Source organism: Anolis carolinensis, chromosome 1 (genome assembly GCF_035594765.1).
Source record: "Anolis carolinensis isolate JA03-04 chromosome 1, rAnoCar3.1.pri, whole genome shotgun sequence".
Lineage (NCBI taxonomy): Eukaryota > Metazoa > Chordata > Lepidosauria > Squamata > Dactyloidae > Anolis > Anolis carolinensis.
In genome coordinates this window covers 167,052,824-167,065,862 of record NC_085841.1, presented here as the reverse complement: position 1 = coordinate 167,065,862, position 13,039 = coordinate 167,052,824, and the positions used below count along the sequence as shown (strand labels likewise).

Below are 13,039 nucleotides of genomic sequence, written 5' to 3'. Positions count from 1 at the left end.
ACATTTTGGATTCTCGCTTTCATCGCCGCCGCCTTCAGTATCTCATTGACTGGGCGGGCTTTGGCCCCGAAGAACGCTCATGGGAAGACGCTTCCACAGTCCATGCCCCCGACTTAGTCCGCCGCTTTCATCAGGCCTACCCTGCCAAGCCGCGGCCCCGCACCTCGAGAAGAGGGCCCATGTTGGAGAGGGGCCTTGAGGAGGGGGATAGTGTGATGTCTCATGGGCCTTGTAGTCCCGTTCCTAGTACTATTGTGGCAGACGAGGAGGAAAACATGGGATTTGCACCGGTTCAGTCAGAATCGGAGCCTCTGCACCTGGAGGATATTTGTCCTCAAGAAGTCAGCCAAACAAGCCTTGGGCAGAATTCTCCCCCGTTTTCCCGAAAAGACAATTATAATAGAGATAGAGGGGCCAGGGAGGCTAATCGCCGGAGCCTCAGAATTGCAGCCAAACAACTAGCTGATTAGGTCTGTTTCCCTTGGGAAATTCTAAGGAGTCATACATCTGGACAGAGTTGGGTTTCGCTTCTCGTTCTCCAGGGAAAGTGTTCTTCTGGCGGGAAAACGAGACCCTATATAGGAGTTTCGCCGCAAGGGGAGCCTTGTGGAGTCAATTCGTCAGCTCGAGGAGTGAGATCGTGTGTGGACTCCAGTTCCTTGTTTCCCGGATCAAGTTCAAGCCTGCCTTGTTTCGCGTTTGCCACGGACCTTGTTTTTGCTTCTTGTTGCCTCGTTTCAAGTCTTGTTCTAGCCAAGTATTAAGTTTGTTTTCCAGCCTAGTTGTCGAGTTTCAATGGACTAAAGGACCTTATCTTCTCCCCACACTATTGCTTGGCAAAGTGTGTGTTTCGGTTATTGGATTATAACTTTGGACTCTAACATCTTATATTGGACATTATTTTCCTGGACTATAATTGGCCTTTCCTGAAAGGTCTGCTTCTGAACTTTATTCTTCACTTGTTTTTACTGACTTTATATAATTCTTTAATAAAGATATTAGATAGATTCTGGTCTCTGCGCATGGTTATTGGTGCTCTGCAGCCTGGATCCTGACATACAGGAAGTAAGATAGTTTAACACCTACAACTATTGGCTAGGAAGTTGGAACATAAACATGTTTTCATCCATTTTTTCAGATTTTATATATTTACACACACACACACACACAACACACAAAAACAAAGGCCATTTTGATGCCTCTGCACAACTGCATCCCAGACCTATTTTGAAAGGTGCTTTGTCTTCATGATGTTTGTTTAGACATGCTCTCTAACAAACTTTCAGGCCTTCTGGAAACATGTATTCTTAAATTTCAGTTGCATACAGGAAGACTACGTTCAGCTAGTTCTGTGATTTTTAAAGCACTAAAATGCACCAGAGTCTCACTTTTTTCAGCTAACATTTGTCTTATTGTATATATTACGTATTGTTATGTATTATTATTATTATTTGCTCCCCTATTTTCTTCTCAGGACCAAGACTCCAATTGGCTTACAACCTTAAAAGCTATACAAAATATAAATATTCAAATAGAATTATATGTTGCAACTATTAAAACAATTCAGATAAAATCTTATTAAAATGATTAAGTATAAAACTGTTAAAAACAATTCCTAACAATTTTATTATTAAAAGTCAATATTAAAAGTGAAATGAAATAAAATCAATTAACAAAAGAGTAATATAAAATTTCATTAAAATCACAAGGATTTATTAGTATGAGGAATGATGAAAAAACTATGCCTGACCAGGTATGGACAAATGTGGGGAGAAATTTTGCCCCCAGCCTCCCCCAAACCAGTGTGCCCTTGAGTATTGGAAATGTCATCACATCATACTGGTTGCCATCCCCCCCCCCCTCATAATTTGGCCCTAAAGAGGATTGGAGGAGTCTGGGAGGACTCTGCATCTGTTAGACAAAACATTTTAAAAATGAGATCTTTGAAATATAATTGCCCCAAACATGCCTTAGGAAAAACTTTACAAGGGAAGACAATTTAATATTAATGGGGGAATTATTGTGATGCTCTTCTCCACTATAAAGTAGTACAATTTCTGAAATATACAGATTACATTCAGTTCTTCACTTTTTGGGTTTCACTTTCGCAGTTTTAATTATTCATGGATTATTTGCTGCCATACGTCATTTTAAATCATGATTACAAACCTTGTAAGACTGAGGAAGACCACAACAGGGTGATGAAGCTTGCAAAACCCTATGAAAAATGGCATGGGAAGCAGTAGGGGGTCATATTTGGGCATGGAGGGCAACATGCTGCCAATAGCTAACTGGACAAAACAGACACAAGAAGTGTGCAGCTACAGCTGTTACACCGGGGTCTTTGCACAGCTCCAATTACTGTCTGCCCTCTTCCTCCCTGCCTTTCTCTACCCTCCTACCTATTTGCCCACTGCTTTCCTCTAATTGAGCACTCAGTTACTCCATGCCTTTGTCTCCCTGACCACTTGCTTGCTGTCCTTCTCACCACCTGCCTTCTCCCAGGCAGTGACATAGGCAGCAAGCTACTGGGCAAGTGGAGAAAGGGAGGGGCATCCAGTTACTCCTTTCTTTCTATGCTTCCCTGCTTGCTCACTGCCTTCATCCTTCTGGACAGTGATAAAGACATCAAGCAAATGGGCAGGAAGAGAAAGACATAAAGAAACTGGGAACCTGGGTGGAGGGAGGCAATGAGTAAGTCGGCTGGTTCCTCCCTACCTTTCTCTGCCTGCCAACTTGCTCCCTGCCTTTCTCACTTGTTTGCCTGCGTCCCTCTTTCTCCCATGCCTGGGGTGTATGTGCAGGTGCAGCAGACAGAAACAGCCTGGGAAGGCAGCAAAGCAGAATAGCAGAATTGAGCTTTCCTTGTCTGCTAACTGGGTCACAGAGACCACCACCTCAGCCTCATCCACCCCTGTTAGTGGCATCATTGGCATTGCCCAGGCAAAATGGTTACATGTGGTAACCATTGGAAGAGGAGGAGGCCTCTGCAGGTGAGGACAAGCAGGGAACTTGCAGTGGCACATGTGGGATGCCTTTCCCCTTTGTCTGACTCCTGTCACTGTGCACAGCATGTGCCTTTTTCACCTGGGCAACAACAAATTCACCAGCTGGGGAGCACAAGGCTGAGGTAGCAGCACTGGTTGAGCAGCAGTATGGTAAGGAGATGATGGCACTGGCTCTCTGTTTATTTTATGGAATTTGTCTCCAGCTGGAGCCACCACTTGCAAGAAGGAAGTAGAAGACAAGGTGGCAGGAGGGCATACAGAGGTGTGACTTTGAACCAGGGAACTGTGGTGCATACCCAAGATCTCCCCGCAAAGAAGAAGGCCATGTGGAGTGACATTCACCTCTGTTGCCCGATTTAGAAGCAAGGAAGAGTGGATGAAGGTAGACGAGGGCTGCTTGCCTTTGCTACCTTCTTAGCCTTCTTTCTCCTGTATTTCCATGTGCACCCTGGCTATGGGAAAAAGAGGCCTGGGGGAGGAGAGGCACACTTATAACTGGTTGATGTCAATATAATGAATTTCTGACTCAGTAGTACCATTAAGGATTTAAGCAAAACTACTGTTTAAATCATTGTAGCAGATTTAATTTTAATATTTTACTTTGTATGTTTTCATTACATTGATTTTTAGGTTGTGGGCCACTTTAAGTCTCGATTCTGAAAAAAAGTGGGGTGCAAATAAATATAGGAACGTTAATGATAATTATACCGGTAGCTTATTCCACTCCAATACTCTCCACCTTCAGACTACAGACTCCTGCCAGGCAGAGGACACACAAATCACTACAGCCTCTAGAACACATACTACAAAGCATCTGAAGAACATATATGACTAAAAGTAAGGAACACTTTGCACTGTAGGAGCAAAGAGAATTAGAGAAGCAGCAGCAGGCAGCTTAGGAAAGGGTTAGTGAGCATTTGAACTTGTCAGAGCAGCTAAGCAAGAGGCCTGGAGCTCAAGCTGCCTTTACACTTTTATCACTTGAACTAGCAGGATACTCTTTGAGACAGCAAAGTTCTCTCTCCTCTGTCCTGACAAGTTAAGAGCGCCTGGAGGCATTATCTGCCCTGCTCCACCACGTGCTTGAAGTGAGAGAAAGGCAACACAGAATACATTTGGAAGGCAAAACAAAAAGAAATGGGCAGTTTCTGCACATTGTACATACTACCAGTTCAATTCTATGCTCCACTTGGAGAAACGCTCACCCACAGGTATTAGAAGGTCTCTCCCCACAACTATATATACCAAGCAATCTTAAATGCAATTTACTATAGTTCATATCTGATCGACTTTTTAAAAAAGTATTTCAAACTTTCTCTTATTTTTCTCTTATCCCAGGCTCATAATAACATAATAATCATCATCATCATCATCTTTAACTTTATTTATACCTTGCCTTTGTCCCTAACTATCCCACACTAGACAAGTTTAAAAATTACAATACAAAAGTTTAAAAAAATTAAATAGTGACAGTCCAGTAAAAACAGAATTAAACTACAATAAATACACTTAAATACACTTAGAACATAACAAGATATACTAGTACCACTGTGTCTCTGACTATATCATTCATAAAGTGGTTTATCACAGAAAAACATGTAAAATCCTTGACATTTGATACCCAGTACTTTTGGGAAAAACAGAAAGCATGCAAAGGCTATCTTAATTCACTTTCAAAGTGAATCATTGCTATGATTCTATGATTCTATGAGAACTTTCTAAACGAGAGGTGTACAAAGCTTAGGATTGAAGTTGTGTTCAGGTCATCTTTCCATTAACACTATTTATGCTGGCTAAGGCTGACACAAACTACTATCAAGGGTAAGGGTCCTCACACAAAGGCTCACTGGCCAGATGCAACCCTCCAAGTTCATTAACTCAGCCCCAACCCTAAACTTTAAACTTAGGGTCACTCTAAATCTGAAACAATGTAAAGACACACCACAACAACAATCCTAATTAGCTTGACTATCTCATCAGTCAAAAGCAGCCACACACTTCGCACCGAAATACTGCTAAGTTTATGTTGCTTAAAATAGTTTCTTCGTTGTTCTTTCAAATTTTTTTGCACTTCAATTAAGATAAATGCAGTGTGCACAGGAATTTGTTCTTTTTTTAAAAAAAACCCCAACAGTCTGAGGGACCATGAACTGTCCTCAGCTTTAAAAGTTTGAGGATCCCTGATCTAGAAGACTACATGTCCCCCCTCCTTCTGGCCTAGGTCTACACTGGAAATGTTTGGAATTGAATCTGGACCCTTCTACATGCAAAACATGTAGTTTACCATCAAATGCAACAAAAGGAAGCTAGATGGAAAAGAACTCAACTACTATTTGATCGGCTCACTTAATAGCAGCCGATGGAAGCGTGGTTATAACCGTGATCTTATTTTTGTAAATGAAAGCATAATCCACCAATGCATCAAAAGAGTATTAAACCCGACACCTAACACTCAACACAGACCAATATGCTGCGTAGCATATGCAGCTGTAAGACCAAAAAGTGTCCCATTCCGCAGAAGATATAATTTCAATAAAGCTAACTGGACAAAGCTTACAGAGACCTTGGAAGCTGCTATTTCTGATATAGAACCTTCTATAGAAAATTATGACCTGTTTGTAGAAGCTATGAAAAGATCCTCAAGGCTCTCAATTCCTAGAGGCTGTCGCACAAGCTACCTACCAGGCCTAAATGAAGAATAGCTAAATCAGCTACAAAAATATCTCAGACTATTTCAAAAGAATCCATAGTGCAATGAGACTATAGCAGCAGGCCAAAAATTATCTACAGCCTTAGCTAATGCTAAGAAAGACCGCTGGATAGAGCTGCTTGAGAATCTTGATATGTCCAAGAGTAGCAGAAGAGCCTGGCAATTGCTGAGATGCCCGGATAGTGACCCCCTGGTCAACCATGGACATGCAAACCTAACACCAGACCAGATAGCTCACCAGCTAATTCAGAATGGGAAAACCAACCGCAGTAGAGGAAAGCTGAAAATCAACAGGTGCCAGAACTTGACACCCATCAGTTGTCTTCTCCTCTAAACCTGAAAGAACTCAGAGAAGCCATCAAGCGATGTAAAACTGGTAAAGCACCTGGCCTAGATGACTTAATGATGGAGCAAATCAAACACCTGGGGCCCAAAGCTGAAAACTGGCTTTTGAAATTCTACAATCAATGCTAGGCACACAAACAGATTCCCAGAGTATGGAGGAAAACTAAGATCACCGCCATTTTAAAACCCGGTAAAGATGCCTCCAACTGGATGCCCCCCCCCCCCCCGAGGGACTTCCTCCAGGGGCAAACCAAGAATGGGCAACTTGGAAGTCCCTAAACAGACTCAGAAGTGGAGTGGGCAGATCAAAAGACAACCTGGCAAGGTGGCCCTACCTGGAGGAATCCTCCACCTTGTGTGACTGTGCAGCTGAACAAACAACTCCGCATATGTATGCTTGCCCACAATGTCCTGCCTCATGTAAGGAGGAGGAGTTGTTTAAAGCTACAGACAATGCGGTCGCTGTTGCCCACTTTTGGTCTAAAACTATTTAGCTGCTTGTGATTTCCTTTATTTCATCACTTTTAAATGTATTATGCAATGCTTTTGACATGAAATAAAATAAATAAATAAATAAATAAATCCGCTCTTAATAATCCGTATGATTTTTTCCCAAAGCAAGGATTGGCTATTGATTCCATCCAATAACAAAGATGGAAAACCCATGTTATTGTTATCTTCCCCCTCAGTTAGTCTAGACAACAGCAACATCACAGATATTCTCTACTTCCAACAAATATGCTTTCAGCTGAAAAATGATACTACAGAAAGTACTGAGAAAACAGCAGGCAAGGGAACATACAGTTAAGTAGAAGAGACTGAGATCTGAGATGCTTTGGTCCAGAGGGAAATCATGTTTTAAGGAGCAATCCCTTCTATAAGGTACATGCTGAACTACTATGACATGGTTAGAAGGCGTGCAACTCATTAATCACACTGAAATGAAGCTGACCTGCAACTCCTCAGTGCCTGCATAGGAGACTTCCTTGCTATAATTAAGAAGGCTAAGATACCAAGGATTATTTTATGGAGAAGAAAAATTAAAGCACAAAGAAAGGTTGCATGCAGCTGGTGAGAAGGCATACTGAGGTGTAAACAGACTTAAAGAAGCTTTCCATAAGTCTCTCTTAACACTTTGTTATTAGATTTTGGGGAGACCTATTACTCACACATTTCAAGACAAAGGAGGACACGGGTGTAATTAAACACTTGGACAAAGTTCTGCAGATATGCAGAAAATACTTACAAAACAACAGTTGTGTATTTTTACATTTTTAGTAATCACTGTCCCACCTTGGCCAAATATTCAAATAATCACTATCACATTCAAAGAAAGTCTGCTTGCATATTTCCAGGTGAAAGGAAAGGAGTGAAAAAACATGGACAGAGAGAGAAAGCTGAGAAATTAGCACCATGTTAGAACCCAGTTGTTCAAAAGTTTGCCCAGAATTAGTGAGTGCCTACATACATGCTCAAAATCCTTCAAAACAAAAATGCCATACATCACATTGCACAAGATACATTGCAGCACAACACAGTATTGGAAAGGCAAGAGTCTGACCCAAAAGCTATACACAACAAGGTATATATAGGGCTCATGCAAAGTTATTGCACGTGTGTGTGTAGTAATCCGCAGTCAAGAAGTGAGTATCTTCAACCCAGTATAACATACAGCCTTAGGTACTGGTTCTATAGAATTACAAGATAACAATTTCTGAAAAGTAAAATTAGGCACATTTTTAGTCTTTCCCTGACTACTTTTGCCTCCTTGTACTACTGGAGTCTTAATAGGGAGCACTTGTGGGAATGGCTCAGAGTTCAGTTGCTAGGTTACTGCCAGATCAACATTTAGAACATCATGAAAAGACAGAAAAAAGAGTTCATCTGTATTTTACAACCAGAGACAACTGAACCATTAAAATAAAATACTTTCTTCCACCCTCATTTGCATTCTGTTCAACCATCTATTCAATTTGCAAGAGCTGATGTAGTCAATAATGACAACCAATTAAAATGCAGTATGAAAAAACTCAGTAAAACGTATACAAGATTAATAAATCAATAGCTGAAAATGAAATGCCAAATGTCCAAAATAATTCTTTCTCATGAATAGCATGGGATTTCAAAGGTGTATCTGAATGCTCAGCATCAGATTTAAGGAACACTTGCAATGAGGACATAGGTGGAACAACATCCTTCACCATTTGGTGACTGTTGGCTTATTCACCATAGGAAACAGATGTGCTTTTCTGAAAAGTTGCTTGAAGAGATTTGTACATAGATGCTCAGAAGTGGCCTTCTTGAGGATGGAGTCATAGCTGGACTGACTTATGAACAACTGTCAACATGTTGTTGGAGAAGCCTTGCTAATTCCAATAAGGCCTTACCAGTAAACACATCTCAGTGAGAACAAGAATTTGTTGTGATCTTCACTGTAATTAATATTTTCTTTATGTGAGCAAGAACTATGTTCATTCTGGCAGTGCAATTTTTATTCTTTGCGTGCAGTGCTTACCAAGTGTTCGTAGCTGTTAAGGTGCCATTAAGGTGCTGCTCTCCCACATTGCTTTTTGTTTTCATCTTACCAACATGGACAACAAGTTAAACATGAGCCAACAATGTGATGCAGCTGCTAAAAAAGCCAACGGGATTCTGGCCTGCATAAATAGGAGTATAGCATCTAGATCCAGGGAAGTCATGCAACCCCTCTATTCTGCCTTGGTCAGGCCACACCTGGAATACTGTGTCCAATTCTGGGCACCACAATTGAAGGGAGATGTTGACAAGCTGGAAAGCGTCCAGAGGAGGGCAACTAAAATGATCAAGGGTCTGGAGAATAAGCCCTATGAGGAGCGGCTTAAAGAACTAGGCATGTTTAGCCTGCAGAAGAGAAGGCTGAGAGGAGACATGATAGCAATGTACAAATACGTGAAGGGAAGTCATAGGGAGGAGGGAGCAAGCTTGTTTTCTGCTGCCCTGTAGACTAGGACGCAGAACAATGGCTTCAAACTACAGGAAAGGAGATTCCACCTGAACATTAGGAAGAATTTCCTCACTGTGAGAGCTGTTCAGCAGTGGAAATCTCTCCCCCAGACTGTGGTGGAGGCTCCTTCTTTGGAGGCTTTTAAGCAGAGGCTGGATGGCCATCTGTCGGGGGTGCTTTGAATGCGATTTCCTGCTTTTTGGCAGGTGTTGGACTGTGATGGCCCATAAGGTCTCTTCCAACTCTACTATTCTATAATTCTATGATTCTAACATGGCATATCTTCCAAAATTAGCAAAGATATTACAAGGAGTAAAGCCTAAATGTTCAAAGTATGAAAAACAAGAAGCATCAGACTGCTACATGTGGTGTTCATGTAAAAAAGCAAAAATATTGGAAATCAATCCTTGAGGTGATAACAAAAATAATAAAGACAAGTATGTGCTTTAAACCAAAACTGCTATTAGGAATGATAGATGCGGAAAATAAAAGACAAGAAGAAAAGATAAATATATGTTAACATTACTCATATGAGTATACACCCAAAGGCAGAAACATAAGAGAACCAGATACTGATATTATTTTGAGTTAGTATAGACTGATAAATTAACTATATTAATGAGGAAAAAAATCAGTTGGCAACTTTGTGAAAGATATCCACACATCTAGAGAACTATTTTTGTTTTTTGTTTTTAACCATATGTTGAAACTTATGAAACAGCTGTGGTGCAATTTGGTGAGCAGCCAGCTGCAGCCAGCTGAGACCAATCACTCTGACCAAGAGGTCATGAGTTCGAGGCCAGCTCGGAGCCTGTGTTTGTCTTTGTCTTTGTTCTATGTCAAGGCATTGAATGTTTGCCTTATATGTGTAATGTGATCCGCCCTGAGTCCCCTTCAGGGTGAGAAGGGCGGAATATAAATACTGTAAATAAATAAATAAATAAATAAATAGATGGGGGGGGGAGTTGTGGCGCAGCTGGTTAGTAGCCAGCTGCAATAAATCGCTACTGACCGAGAGGTCATGAGTTCGGTCGGATTGAGTGCCTGACCATTAAATAGCCATTAATTAGCCCCAGCTCATTGTTACCTAAGCAACCCGAAAGACAGTTGCATTTGTCAAGTAGGAAATTTAGGGACCACTTATGCAGGGAGGCTAATTTAAGTAATTTACGTCACCATAAAAATGTCCAGCAGTGTGCGTGCCAGAAGATGAGGAAGTACTCCATCAAGGACTCAGTGTCACAGTGGAAGATGAAGCAGCAGTTCCCCCTGTGGCCGGAATCAAGCATACCCTCATAAAACCAGAAGCTGGGAATGTTAAATAGCCTCTGTGTCTCTGTGTGTGCTGTATGTCTGATGGCATTGAATGTTTGTCATGTATATGTACATTATGATCCACCATGAGTCCCCTTCGGGGTGAGAAGGGTGGAATACAAATTCTGTAAATAAATAAATAATTTGTATATCAGTATATAAAGAAGACAAATCAACTAATCAATAGATCACAATGAGAGAAAAACTTGAAATCTAATATGTAGTTAATATTATTGTATGTAGTATCACTGTATATGTTAAATGTTATGTTGTACTAAATGTAATGCATATTTCTTTATATGGTCAATTTTCCATAGAAAATAGAAAAGTAATATGTACATTTGTCAATTGTTCAAGAATTTGTATTGTTTGCAGATAACAATAAAAATGAATAATAAAAAACATAGTTTATCTTCCAGTGCATAAATATGTGCATATATGCCACTCTTTTTTACATGCATCTGGTATTAGTCTTTAAAAAGCTGGTGTCAAAATATAGCCAAAGCAATTATTTTTTCCAACTAAAGGTCACACCAATTGTTTATGAACAATACATTCTAAACATCCATGAAGTAATTGTGCAGAAGTAGGAAAACAAAGATGAACCTATTGCTTATAAGTATAAATACAAGGCTTCCCAGAAGTACGTCATTGAAACCCAAGCCACAGTATGGAAGAAAGTAAGTCACCAAAGAAAAGAAGAAAAGAATTTGAATTTGACCTCAAATGCCACAAACCTGCTGTTTGGGTCACCTGGGATTTTGACATCATTGGCTGCTACTTTGTTTATAACTGTACAGGAGAAGTGAACACAGGAGCTCTGGACCTTCAGTGCAGGAGTCAAACCAGGACAGAGTTTCCTTCTGCCATAAAAATCTCATCCTGGGCAAGAATTGTTGCAATCTGACAACAGCAATGGCTGCTAATTGGTGAGCACTACGTTTAAGGTATCTTTATAGAGCCACAAAGAAATGCCTTTATGTTTAAGAAGGGGAAGAGGAGTTACTGTTTTAGCCCTATTACAGTTTAGCATCACAAAAAGAAAGCTGCATGAGCTCCCAGCCTTCAGATAGCACTCTTAAGTTTCTGCTTCTGTTTCAAAGGCCACAGGATGTTATGGCACGTAAAGCCCCACAAACTGTAGTTAATATTCAATTCTGCTTGATTGAAACAAATTAACTTCAAATCATAGTTTATTAAGTCACTTTGCTTTAACTAACCATAGTTAATGACTAATTACACTGGCTAGTTGAGGCTTACATAAAACTGCTTCAGCTTACCTCTCTTAGCTAGAGACTTGTTTTTGCAAGAGTAAACTATGGTTTAGCATTACAGCCGTCCCTCCACATTTGCAGGTTTAACCTTTGTGGATGGGAATACATGGATTAACGGTTGCCACCCTTATTCCTGGTCTATACCAATTTTAATAGAGCAATGATTCTCAACCCCTGGGTCCCCAGATGTTTTGGCCTTCAACTCCCAGAAATCCTAACAGCTGGTAAACTGGCTGGGATTTCTGGGAGTTCTAGCCCAAAACACCTGGGGACCAAAAAGTTGAGAATCACTATAATAGAGGCTTTGATATGTTTGGATGTGTGTGGATTCCCTCATGTATGTACTCCCTCACATGGATGAATGGGCATGAGGACACGTGTTTTCTCATGCATTCAAAAGAGCACGAGGAAGAGAACTTAACAAGAGCAGTAAAAATAGGGAGGGTATGTGAATATATTCCCAATAACATATACTAGCTCATTCAGGTAGGAAGGATGAGATGTAAGAATTTGAGAAGGACATTCCCTCACACAGAGAGGGATGCAACAAAAAGGACGGTTCAAGGCAAACATGAGGTGGCCGAGTATGTATGCATTCATTCACATGAGCAGGCAATGAGAAAAGGGAATAAGGGAGCATGGCAAGGGGGGAGTGTTTATCCCCTCATGCATTCCCTCACTCACAAGGGCTGACAGAGGAGCACACGAATGGAAGGCGTGCACACGTGTATATTTCCTCATGTATGTTCATGCTCGCACAGGCATAGGGGAAGGGACGGAGGAGAGTAAGAGCGCTCTCACACATTTTCTCACACATTTGCTCACTTACATGGGTGGGCATCAGAAAGGGAATGGGATAGGGAAATTAGAAGGAAAGAGGGCATGTGAATGCAATCTCTGGAAAGTGGAAACTGCCAGGAATGTCCTTGTACAATGTAATTTCTATAAAGATATTTGATCTATTTTTATTGCTCCCATTGTACAGAAATGGCAGAAATGGAGAACATTATCTAAAACATCTTATAAAGCAGTGTTTCTCAAACAGTGCTCCTCCAGATGTTTTGGGTGGCAGTTCCCACAATTTCTAACAGCTGATAAAATGGCAGGGATTTCTGGGAGCTGAAGTCCAAAACACATGGAGGAGCACAGTTTGGGAAACACTATTATAGGGGATGAAGATCCATTAATCACTTACATAGTGGCTACATTTTGTGCAGCAGCTATAAAAATAAGGAAGCAGTTTGTGGGTGATTTTAATGGATAAAGTTTTAACTTAGTTTATTATCCATACCCACAGATTTTATAAGCTTCATATGTGAAGCCATGTAGATTGACTCTATATTATTTATTTATTTATCTCATGTCAAAAGCATTGCATAAATAAACAAGTATAAAACTGATAAAA

The 13,039-nt window shown here is 40.6% G+C and overlaps 1 protein-coding gene across 5 annotated transcripts in view; it reads right to left on the bottom strand.

Moving 5' to 3' along the window:
* macrod2 (mono-ADP ribosylhydrolase 2) overlaps nucleotides 1–13,039 on the bottom strand; it is a 1,355,048-nt gene that overhangs the window by 1,331,781 nt on the left and 10,228 nt on the right. The window lies entirely within an intron of this gene.